Source organism: Calonectris borealis, chromosome 5 (genome assembly GCF_964195595.1).
Source record: "Calonectris borealis chromosome 5, bCalBor7.hap1.2, whole genome shotgun sequence".
Lineage (NCBI taxonomy): Eukaryota > Metazoa > Chordata > Aves > Procellariiformes > Procellariidae > Calonectris > Calonectris borealis.
Genome location: NC_134316.1, coordinates 10,897,746 through 10,911,107, shown reverse-complemented (window position 1 = coordinate 10,911,107; position 13,362 = coordinate 10,897,746).

Sequence of the window (13,362 nt, the reverse complement as noted above, 5' to 3'; positions counted from 1 at the left end):
GTAATAACATGAGCAGAATAGCCTATCCTCAATTAATCTGGGCATTACACTCATCAGTTTTGATCAACTCACCTTTAGACTGACCGAGGCAAGCTGGTGCATGTGGATCCTTCATGTTACCTTGAAACACAGCTTTGACAAAGCTCATAAGAAAACGTCAGAGCAGAGAAGCTTCTTAATTGGTCTAATTTTCACTTGTCATTTTTTTCTAATACAGCAATTTCCATTTGTAGACCTCTGAGTGAAGTAGCGGAACACTCATTTGACAGGAAAGTAAAATCAGGACAAAATCGATCACTAGCACAGAGAAGTGAAGTGATTTACTGAGAGCAGTGGGCTGCTCACAGGAGAGCACCCCCTCCCCAGATGTGCTAGAAAAAGTGGAGAGGCTTGATGCCCAGCCGTGGGCACGTGAACCTTAAAAAGGAATCAGCAAAACAAAGCTTTTTCAGATAAATTCCTCTGAAATGGATTTCTTGTAGCACAGCAGTGAGTTCTTAACATTGCCTACAGAGTAGAAAAGTAAGCAAACCAAAAAAGCCATCAAGACTTTTCCTCCCATCAAGGGAGGAAAACTGCATAAGGTGGGACCCTCCTTCCCCATTTCACACAGCGTCGGGCTGCCGGGGAGAGGCCAGGCAGCTAAGCCTTGTTTTGGAAAATGTTTTGTTCTCAGCTGTTAAAGAAAACACAGATTTTATTCCAAACATTAAATGCAGCTTTTAAATACAACTTGTTTCTTCGTATTACAACTTGCAGAGTCCCAGATGGTACCCTGTACATTTTCATGTTACTTAAAATGCTAATGTATTCCAACTTCTTCAGATGTTGTTTAACACACATGCAAGCGTGGCATACACCTTAAGTGAGAGTGTGAATAAAGAGCAAAATCACAAAGCTAGAATCTGGATATTTCATTAAATGCTGCCACTAAACCTCTTCCTCATCCCTCTGCCCATACCCCCACCCCCAGCAAGAAAGAAATGGAAGCATAACATCACATGGTTCAAGGCTCCTCTTTAGCAAGCTATAATTTAACCTCAGGTTATCTTGACATTCACATGCTGAAGGGAACACTTAGCGCATGTCATTGTGTGAGAACAGCTAAATGAGAACAAAAATATAGAGGAAGAGGTCAGAAAGGAAAGAATAACAATATAAGCAATTTACACATCTCTCTAAAGTGTGGGTGATTTTGTAACAGGCTGCGCTGTGTCAATACATTTGCTCAGGACATTTAATGTTCGGAGAAACGCTAAAATGAAGCATTAGCCACAGGTAAAACTGCAGATATTCGGGGAACTGTAAGGATGGAGGACACACAAATATTCACACAATGTACTAATGATCTGCTAAGAAATGGCAGAAACCTCATATCCTGTTCCCTGCAGACCTAACATTTCTAGAAGGTCTCACACCATTTCAGGCCTTTGCCCATGAATCTCTCCCACCCAAAAATCTCAGCTTTACTCATCAATACATCACAAATGTAAATATCACAGATACTGTGTCAGCAGGATGAGTATTTTGGCAGTGGATTTCACATTTCTACCCCTAACACCTCATCTCTGGGGTAAATGACAAAAAATTAATAAATACTGAAATGATGAACAGTTGCAAATGTGATGGTTAATTACTGGGTATGGCCAAGTAAAGAACGCTATTAAGACTCCTTGTCCTTGGAGACGAGGTAAATGAGAGCACAAATGCTCCTATTCATGGTGCAAAGGAGGAGCAGATCAGCTTAAGACAGTACCACCCATGACTACATCTACCTACGGTAGAACATGTGAGCCCAAGGCCAGTAACAGCAACCGGACCCAAACTGAATTCCACTTTAAACCATTTGTATCACCACACAGGCACCGTTTTCTCTCCTAGTGACACAGAGATGGATATTCAGGGTTGATTTTATGTCCTTGCTTATGTGGGTGCCAGCGTCACCTATGGAACAGCTCCAACGTGGCCCCACAGAGGTCCAGCTTCCCAGGCTCACTAAAAAGCTTGTTCCTGTGGTTCTTTGGCTTTCATATAGTGCGTCCTTTTCAACAAGAGCTCACAGTTGTGCAGGGGCAATCTCCATCCCTTGCAGGTCTGGGAGTCATTGTAAAACCCTAGATTACAAGCGGGGCTCACAGCTCTTGCAGAACTGAGCAACTGTAGAGCCACCACTGCCAGCTGTCGCCTTTAAATGCCTCCTCTCAGCATACCCTTGATCTATATAAGCTTTTTGGTCTGTCACTGGGTGGAAAACCATTTCAAGGGTTGCGCTGAAGCGGTGTGCGACAGGACTTCACCAGCAAACCCTTATTCTGTTCCCTGACACCCTTTCTCCAGCACTTAATGCATGAAAATGGACTGGGTCGTGTCCTTCTGCTCTTCCTGGACTTGTCTGTAGGATTAAATACGCAGGGAACCATCATGTTGTGCAGCCTGATGATTTCTTCAGCTTCTGTTTGAGATGTTGTGGAAAACAGTATAAAAGACCAGCAGATCATGATAGATACCCCATCAGTAAAGGATGACTGTATTATCAAAAATACTAAAAAAAAAAAGGTGATTATTCTCTGTGCACTTTATAGCCTCCTAGGAGTAACAGACAGACACTCCCACTCACACAACACACTAATATTTCACCGATCAAGGACATAACCCTGGTTATTTACAGACTGTAATGAGAGTGCCCATACTTTGATGTTACCATAAATAAGCAGGTAAAACCGCTGAGTTTCAAGAAACTCAGCTTGATTGCCTGGAAGATGTTATTATTTTAATAAAAAAGAATGGCATGTATAATGATTAAATTTATATCAAGTGCACAAGCAGGCTCCACTCAAGGAGAAGTACACAAGCCTTTCCACACAGTTCATGCTTTAGCAAAACTGCTCACTGGTTTTCAGAAAAAAGTGAATCTTTGTTCAAATGACATAAGGAAACTCTTCCCAGAGACTGCCTGAAAGCAGAGGTCTACCTGCTTGTGACAGATTTCTGTAAACTACAGGTTCGGTACTTCTCGGATATGACAACCCCTGCCAGATAAACTGTGCTATGTAAGCCGTAGGATCTGTAGAAGTGATACAGCTCCCTTAACAGCATCAGTCCTGCCTGGTAAAACCATGCCTCAGATCTCTTCTTTAACCTTTACCTTTTGTCCTATGTTAAATGTCACCTGTATACACATTTCAAAAGATCATTTCGGGTTACCTTATCAAACAAGATGTAATTATTTTTGCATTGGATGGATGAATGATGGCAGATTTGAAGAAAAAGTGACCCACATACAGAGTATCCAAAAAACCCCAACCCAACCAACCCCAACCCCCCCCCAAACCACTAAACAAGCAACTTCTGTACCTTTTTTCCCCCAGTGACTTTTATAAGTTGTTCCTGTTCTGGTTGAAGTAATCTTGTTATATTTTCAGCACAGCTTTCGAGCCACATGAGGTTGAGGAAAAATACCTGCATTTTGCAGTGCTTAGCTAAGCTGAAGGATTTTGAGAAGCTCGTCTATGAGAAAAGCTCAATTTCATCTAATTCCAGTGTTGAGCATCCCAAACTTTAGGAAGGCCTTAATACAAAGACTCTTCTACATTACCAAGTAGTGCAGTCAGGCAGGAGTGGGTCTGCAGAATTAAACCGCTGGTGCTGAGCACCCGATACCCACATTACAGTGGTGTCAGGGGCTTTCATTCTTGGGGAGCTCTGGTGACATGGATTGAATTCCCTTTAGCAGTTGCATACTGGTGCACATCTGGAACATATCTTCTAGTTTAGTTTCAGCCAAAAAGGAATCCAATTTGTGTGGTTCAAGACTGCTCTTTAACATCAGCCAAAGTGCTGTAAGTAGAAAAGAAATCAGAATATGTGCTTCAAAAGAACAACCTGATCCAAAACTAAAAAGCTAAAGAGTATACATGCAAGGAGTCGGGATCAAAATGTTAATGACAGCCTTGACTGTTCTGTAGGAAAGCTGGTGTCCATCAAAGGTAGAAAGGAGCCCCTCTGCAAGTTGATCAAGTGAAGAGAGTCTTGCTTCTTCGTATCTTGGAGGTGCACTTCTTGTTATGCATTGTGCTACGTATGCTACATATTACATCAACATCTGTGCCTGTTATCTTTCAAAACTGCCAACATAAAGAGCCGGGTGCAGACACTGCAGGTTGGATTTCTGTGTCCTAGTTTAAAGGCTAGATGCACAAGCCTGAGCCAGTCACCCTAGGAACCCTTTATAGTCAACAAAGAGATTTCACACTTATGAGATGCAATTCCTCTGATCTTTCTTCAACACTTAGTTTGGTAGGAGAGGAAACCACAGAAAAATAGATCACTCTGTTGGCTATAAGGGGAGATTATCACAACCTGTTCAGACTCAGGTCCATAGTGTTTGAACATCCAGGTAATGAATGCTGCCTTTCTAAGTATTTCTCCGTGTTTCTTGCAAAAGCTATTGTTTTGATGAAGTACACATATTCATTCACGAATAAGGGCTTCATAATTTTTGTATTTGTGACACAATGAAGTGTGGATCTCCTTACAAAATCAAGTTCTATGCAAGGGCCAAATGACATGGAAAACTGCTAACTACTTTTTGAGATGGCTGTATCCTCAAAGGTACTTTCAGAGACTGAACAATAGGAAGGAGGAGGGCCATATTTTACATCAATGCATACCTGCTCAAAACACCTTCTTGCAAACACTGTCCTTTGAGACAGCTACTGCTAGGAATGAGTGTGTTGTGCCAGGAGTGCTGAGTCATATCGCCATGTCCTCCTTCTTAACAAGGGTTTGAACCTACTGCTCCTTCTTCCCAAGGGGAATTAATCATGAAGGCAGAGGTTGTTCTGAGATTTAGGGGAAGTAGAGAGAGAGGTGAACAGAGGGCAACTCTCCATCCTTCCTCTCAAGAGTGGGTCGTTCTGCAGTGGAAACCTGGGCAAGAAGGACCCTGCAAGTCCAGCTTAACACTTGTCTTTCCATCTGTTGGAGATTGTGTATGAAGGTTTACTTTTTTGTTTTTGTTTTTGTTTTTGTTTTTTACCTATGTTTTTCCAAAAGCAGCAAGTAGTAGAGGCAAAATAGAGAGCTTTTAAACCTGACTCAGGTTTCCCAACAGCTCTTCTGACCCTCCTGCACAAAACGCTAGAAGAATAAACACACTGAAACAAATAAATTCACTATGAAATTCCCTCTACCCCGGGTTTTCAAAGCTTATCTTCTGACCACCATCCATTATGCTTAAACAAGCTCATAACTTCTTTATGTTCAAACATAAAGTTGCTTATAGCTCCCACTACTTTCCCACACACTGGCGTCCTTCCTTTTTGATACTTGAAAGTGTTCGTAAAAGATATTTTTCTTCCTTTAATAAGGCCTCCCGTGCACATGTGTTCCTGTAAACAGCTCTATTTCTCACAAAAATGCCTGAAAAGATACTTGAAATTAGCTGCCTAAATTTTAAGCATGGGCTGGCATCCAAAATTTAGCAGAATTCTAGTTAAAAAAATAATTCCTTGGAGAGTTTTTACTTGTCTCTAATCTTCAGGACAAGACAAGATTTGGAGAAATCTTTTGATTAAAGAGGGGCTTTCAGTTCTGACTTGGCCTTCTTAAGAGGATTTGCTAACATTTACTGACCCTCTTTCTTCCTTGCAGGGTGCAGCCTTTAATTTCTCCCGAGCACATACAGAATGAGTTGTTAAACCTCTGTGCCTTGCTATGCCATAAACTTCAGACACCAAAACCGAAGTGTTCCAGGTCTGCAGTCAGGCACTCAGGGGACAGGCTGCAAAAATTCTCAGGGAAATCTCTGAGCAGATGTTTTTTGGTGTGGTTTTTTTTGCAATAGAAACCATCTGCTGCTTCTTTTTTTTTTTTAACCAGTGAAAAGAAAAAGTCTTCTCTCAAAATGATCTGAATAACTCATCAGAAATGCAGAATCTTCAAAAGGCGCTCATGGCCGGAGCAGGTTTCTTATGCCCATCGTGCTAATTATCAATCGGCAGAACTCAGTCCTGAGCATCTGCTAAAAATGTAATTCTTAAACGGCTCAGCTTCAGTTCTGGACACCTGTTTTCCCAGCCTACCACTTTCCTCCTCATAAACCCAGATGTCCTGTGCTGCTGAGAGCTTCTCCAGCTTGTTTTACCTCAGTAGGTGATACACGCTATGCTGTGAAGCCTCCATCAACACAAAGGAGCTTAAGAGAGATCCTATCCCAAAACACACGGTTTTCCCTAAGGAGCAGAAAGTTGTCTGTTGATCCCACTTTATAGACAGATGATTTGAAGGACGGAATGTGAGCCTAATGCACATGACAGCCATGCGTACATGACACCAGAGAGAGACCAAAGGGAGACGCAGGCACCAGCCTCACAACCTTTGTGTTTTAATGTGGCAACTTCTGCTAACATATAGAGAAGCAGCTCTTTCAAGCATACCTTGCTCTGCCTGGCGTGCAAGACCTGTGGCTGAGCTTACGAGCTCCCACATGTGGTGCCTCTCAGCCGCATTCCAACTTTGTTTCAGGCTGAGATCTGAGGTTGCATCAGAGCCCAAACTTTTTCCCATGGGAAGGAAGCACATCTGAAGGCCACTTTACCTGCAGCCTAAGTGTCCCCTTCAATGTGTCCGTGTTGTCTGAAGGCAGGTTACACTGGCTTGCTGGGCAATTACTTGGACATGGAGCTATGACACATCTGGTATCGTGGAGGTCACAAATGAGCTGTTGTCACTTGGCACGTGTATGATGTACCCCTATCCAAATCTTGAAGAATAATTCAAATAATAGTTTAATACAACAGTTCTCAAACTGAGTCCAATAGGACAAAGAAGCAAAGAGAGCTGAACCTCCAGGAGCAGCAGACAGAAGAGGCCTTTATTTAAGATTAGTCCCAAGCTGAACATGCAGGATAACATTGCAAAATAATATTTATATCGCAAATAAAGATGTTTTTGACACTGTGTCTGTGTGTCTAGCTTTGTGTTTTAGCAAGCTTTAGCAAGCAAGAGCATAAGTAAGACTCAGTGGATAGATGTCTCTCTAAAGGCATGTCTCAGCGGCAGTTGGATAGCAACACTGAAGATATGAAGTCACAAACCAGCTGCCAGGTACCAAGGGCTTGAAATGAGGTGACAGTGCTGGAGATGGCCTCCCTTAGCACCATGCATAAGTGCTAGTGGGAGTTCTACTTCCCTCTAAACCCGCCTGCACCCTTCCTTCAGGCAATGAAATGTCTCTGATTTCTTCTACTGTTTGTACTTAAGTGGATGAAAATGATGCACCTGTAATTCACAGTGAAGGATTCTCTGAGGTGCTGCTTAGAGACGGCTTCTCAGCAAAGGGCTACCCCATGGTCTGCACACTCCCCTCCTGCTGGTGATGACCATGGCTCTGCACCCAGAGTATACAAGAATATCTGGTGTTGCTGACAGTCATATTACACTTTTGCAGATTCATCTTCTTTGCCCAACCCCCAGGCATACCCAGACTGTGCACTCGGGGAGCACAGGCATCTTCTCCACAGACATCTCTAGGCAGGCAAATTGCTCAGACCTGGACTATAACCCTTCCTTCCCCTTGGCATGATGTACATCCCCCACACCTGTGCTGCTGTGTCCTGCTCTGCTTTGCATTCTGCAGGCAGCTGGGGCAGAAACCACCTCCCCTGTGGCTGAGTTTCAGGGCTGTCCCCTTTGGGAGAAGTTAATAACTGAGCAACTTCACAAAGGGATCTTTTTGATCAGTGAAGAAGATGAAGAAAAGTATACCAGAATTGCATGCTGCTCATCTGTGTTTCTGCTATGGCATATACCAATCAGCAGTGCAAGTCCGTAAGAATACTGGGTGAGGGCACTTGTCCAGTGACAATCATGGACTTAGGCACACTGAACACATGTGTTAATGCAGAGCTCCACCATGCAGCGTTCCCTTGTGATACATCTCCATCCTGAGAATCCTGACACCTTTTTTTTTGGTTGAATGGAGCATTTTTTTCAGCAGATGCATTGACCCAAAATATCTTTGCCTGCTATCCCCAATTCCGGTGCAGGAATAGCTGTTCATTGGGGTGGCAAGAAAAGAATAGCAACATACAGATGTTACCAACCCTTCAAAGCAAAAGGTTTAAGGGCTACTGTATAGCAAGCTCGGGCAAGGATTGGAATGGGACAAAGTGACTTTGTAGCTGGATGGTTCCATAGATCCAGATTTCTCTTCTCCATGCAGGGGCTCCAGCTACTGCCCCCGCTGTGATGTGATTTAATGGAATTAAATGGTTGTTGATCCACTCAACACTAACATGTGGGATCGAAGGCAGAGATATCTAGCTATTGCCTCTAGCCCAATTCTGCAAAGACAGCACGTGGTCTCCTGATGGCTGGGTTCAGGGTTATTTCCCAGTGAGGGCTGGTCCAGATGGGTGAACATTTTGAATGAAACCATAAATATTATCCATTTCTCATCCATTTCCAAGATTCCCCCAGCTTTGGTAATTGGAAATGGAAAGTGCAGAATGAGAAATTGATTTCTTCTTCACTTTTGCCACACAGAAAGAAACGAAATGACTGGCAATGTTTGTGAAAGCTTCCCAGCCCACCCAAAACCAAGATAATGAGCTTTCCCAGGCACTAGGTAATTCCCTCCCTCATGCTCTATCTTTTTCTTTTTCCATAAATGCAGGTCTTGCTGCAGATAACAGAAGATTAAACTCCTCACTCTGAAACTAAACACATCACTCACACAGCAAATATAATCGAAAAAAAAAATCCCCTTCTTCTTTTTCTTCTTTATTAAATGCCATCACTTAATTTAGAATGCAAATCAATATATTAATAGGGAATGTATAATTTTTAATGTCATCTGTGCAATCACCCTCCTAGATTGATTCTACCTTGAACTCATTGTATTATTGTTAAAGACTGAAAGCTCACACCGTACTTTATCAACCAAAGTCTGTCTCCAAGAACTTTCTAATTAGTGCTACTAATCACTCATTCCTTCTCAGTGAGACTAATGCATTATTACAAAGACTTGTGAAATACGTCCAACAACATATACGTCTTGTTAAAATGACACTCAGGAGATACCATTACCCACATCCATCAATGACATTTAATCCATCGCATGGAAATATTGCTTAAATACTGTTACCACAGTCAGCTGGGTGCAGGCATCTTCAGTGAGACCTGCTAGGCACAATGCCTCCCTGCTTAGGGCTCTGGCACGCAGCCAACTCTCTTACATCATATAGCAATTAATGTACCCTTACTTAGATAACAAGAAGTTAGAGAGGCAGTGGAAAGTAGCAGTGGAGTGGGACAACTGATGAAATTAGCTGCAGGAAATCTATTTTGTAATAAAACTGTTCATAAAAGTGAAATGTCATTTAAAGGCACAATTTCCATGGGGAATAAGTTTTTATGTCTGTGTGCATCTTTAAGGCAAGGAGGTTTTGTTTTTTTTTTCAATACTTCTTTCATTTAAATGGCTTTATAGAAGCCCAGAATATACAGAGACTTTTTAAACCCATGGGAATCTCATTATGTTTTGTGCATGCCTTTTTTCCTTTTCTATTTCTTTTTTTTTTTTTTTTTTTAATTCAGGATGATTCAAGATGCTGCAGCCATTTAGCTGTGAGAAATACTTAGATCACCGGAGTGAAGATAATTAACAATATGTATAAATGAATATGCCAATTTCTTTTTAAGTGGAAGAAAAGATACTGTTTTAAACTGATAGGTTACACTGATGGAACCTGATTATTTTCCTCCTTCCCCTGTGTTTCAATACAAAACCAACTATAAAGTCAACTTTACAAACACATAAAATCCCACACGTGCCCCAAGCTTTCTAAAGCTAATAGGATATCTTACAAAGCTTCTCCTTTTGAAGTGATAAAAACGAAATTCAGATTCTTATTGTATCAAAATCTCATGAAAAATTCTGGTATTTGTACAACAATGCTTTGAAATCAAAGTGATTTATGAGTGTTTATAAATAAAGACAAGCTTAGTGCTTGGATCAGAACAAGCCTTCTTGAGCAGTTTGAGGGAAGCTCTTGCTGGCAGGAGCCAGATGGTGTCAGGTCACAAGGGAAAGTGAAAATAGTGAATCCCTCTTTTTCCCTCCAGGCAAGGAGAATTTGTGAAGATCCCTGCTGACCAGAACTCAGCGTGTCATCTCGCCGCATGCTTGGGATTTTTTACTTCTATTGCTAGAAGTTTTTTTAGTGCTAGCTCCTGTATTGTGATAATGCTACAAATTAATCAGCTAACCTATGAAACAGAAATGTTACAGTAAAATAAAACTCCTCCACTGTGTGAATTAAGGGATGGGGAAAAGTCCCATTGCTACTTGTAGTACCTGAAGAGGCTGAAAAAAGGGTCTTCGTGTGCAATGAACCACTCCTGAGATTACAAAACAACAACAATGGATCTACAAAGGTGGTTTAAGAATATCAAAAGGTGACTATTATAAAGAAAAGCTTTGCAGATCTACAGCCAACACTAACCCCACTGTTCTCCCTGTGGTAAGGCTCATCTACAGCCTACAGACAATATGAAGAAAGCAGCCACCCGCAAGCATACCAGTTATTTTAATTATTTCCACAGCTGCAGAGATGAATCTGTAGAAATGATGAAGATAAAACTGCAGATATGGGCAGGTTGAAGAGAGGGTGGTAACTCTGCATTATTCTTTTTTTTCCTGTCAGGATCAAGCTTTGCTCTTGCAAAATATCAGGCTTCTTAAGCTCTGTGTTGACACTTCATAGTCAACAGCAGGTGAATTCCACCAAAATTGCCGTCACTTCTCCCATTACGCACTTTCCTTGCCCCGTCCTGCCGCACATGCTCCCGCCTGCACTGCAGGGACTTCATGAAATAGGATTAAAGTTGTTTCACTCCACTTCAGGGATAGTCTAGGGGATGCCAGACCTGGGAGCAGGGAACATGGCTGCTTTCCTTGTGTCACTATATCAGAAACAAATTTTCCCTCTGGTACCTACAATTGTGTGCAGACTCTGTGCCTATTTAAAGGAAACAAAGGGAAACAGATTCACATATAGATAGGCAGGCCTGCTCAGAGCAGTCCTGCAAGATTAGAGAGAAAAGAAATTCTCTCATCCTAATTAAAGCTGAAACTCACTTCCCATTATGAGCCTAATTACATTCCAAACAGATGCACTTTCAGTGTGTGCAACTGTTCTGGCATTGTGAGAGGCTGAACGGACTGTGGCTTCAGCTACAGAAAGGTTAGACTCACGAGCGAGACATTTTCAGAGGAAATCTCCATAAGCATCCGCCAGCCTGATAAGGGAAAGCATTGGTGAGCAGGTTTTTTATATCAGATACATGTGCATGTGAGATAAGGTCTGGAATTCACTTATTTTAATTGTTCTAGGGCTTCAGATTAAGGCAGGAAAGACACAGATAAAAAAATCACTAAGCAATTGCTTACAAGAACAAATGGCTATTAAAAAAAAAAATCCTGTGCCCTGTTAACATAAAACTGTCTGAGTTTAATAACCATAAAGAAAATCTATGCAAAAAGTATTAAGAGTCAAGCACTCAAGGCCCGTATGAAATACTTCTGAGCAAAGCATGGAGACAGTCATTCAATCAGCAAATTTATTGGCAAGAAAGTCTTGAAAAAGCTGGTGGGTCTCTAGGAGAGTTCCCTCAGCAGCTGAAACATCACATTTCCCTCAGACCTGGTGCTGTCAGGCATTGCCAAAAGCCACATCTGATTCTCTGCTTTCTGATACTGCAGTAAATTGGGTTATCTCCACTGAAGACAAAGGGGTTTATGTAAGGGTAAAATGAATGGGAGGAATCGGTAAGGGGTCTTGAACTCACCTGAATGCTCTAGGAAGGGCCCTTGTGCTTCCTCTCTCTAATCTCTTCACTTTGCTTACTGCAGATGACGGGGAGTTGCAACAGAGCTGCTGATGCCCACAGCATCGCAAACTGGAAATTGGGGGCTTGAGGAAAAAGAACAAACGGCCTTACCATCTCTGAATACAGTAGATAGCAAACTACCACACCACAAATGCGCAGGAATTATTCAAGGTGGTTAGAAAACCATGGAAACTTTGCTGAAAGGAAATGCAAAGGCGACACATTTTCAAAAGGGGATGCAACAAGTGGATTTGGAAACTTACTGCTAGCTCATTTTTGCATCCACTTTTGAAAAAGTTCCCTTTGCACATTCTCTCATCTGCGTGGTCTGTGTTATATGCCTACGTGTCCTGGTTTCAGCTGGGATAGAATTAATTTTCTTCCCGGTAGCTGGTATAGTACTGTTTTTTGGATTTAGTGTGAGAGTAATGTCGATAACACATTAATGTTTTAGTTGTTGCTAAGTAGTGTTTACACTGAGTCAAGGACTTTTCAGCTTCCCAGGTGCGCAAGAAGCTGGGAGGGAGCATAGCCAAGACAGCTAACCCAACTGGCAGTATTCCATACCATATGACGTCATGCTCAGTACATAAGCTCGGGGGAGTTGGCCGGGAGGCAGTGATCGCTGCTTGGGGACTGGCCAGGCATCGGTCAGCAGGTGATGAGCAATTGCATCAGGCATCACTTGCTTTGTATATTCTTTTATTATTATTATTATTATTACTACTATTTTACTTTATTTTATTTCAATTATTAAACTGTTCTTATCTCAACCCATGAGTTTTCTCACTTTTACCCTCCCAATTCTCTCCCCCATCCCACTGGAGGGGGGGAGTGAGCGAGCGGCTGTGTGGTGTTTAGTTGCTGACTAGGGTTAAATCACGACACTATGTTATCTTCCTATGCTATCCAGGATTAAGGAATGGACAATATCATGGAGATGGAAGGCACAACTTCTTAGCATGATCCCTCTTGGTATCCTTACACTGATCCTCCACAGTGTGTTTGTGCATTCAAGAAATGTGTCTTGAGGTGCTGACTATCCAGTGGGAATAACTACTGTGAATAGCATCTTCAAAGATCATGACATTCATTCTGAAGCTGAATCCAGTAAGCCAATTCAAGGAATAATATTCTATTTTTAGTGTCAAATTCTTCAGACAGTACAAACTGACCCAATACTCTTTTATAGCAATGGAGCTACGCAAATTCCCATCAGGATCAGATGAATCAGGGATGGAGATCTGGCAGAAATTGTGATCTGTAATAGAAATCTTAGTCAAAACAAATCCTTTTAGACAAACAAAAGTTTATGGTATAAGCTCATCTAGTATGGTATAGCTCTTGTTCCACTTGGGGAATAGAGCTACCTAGATTATGCCCTCAAGAGGGAGGCTTCTGGATACACTTACATGTGCCATCCTTTGCTCTGTCCATGCAAACATCAGCCTAGCATATTAATGTAGG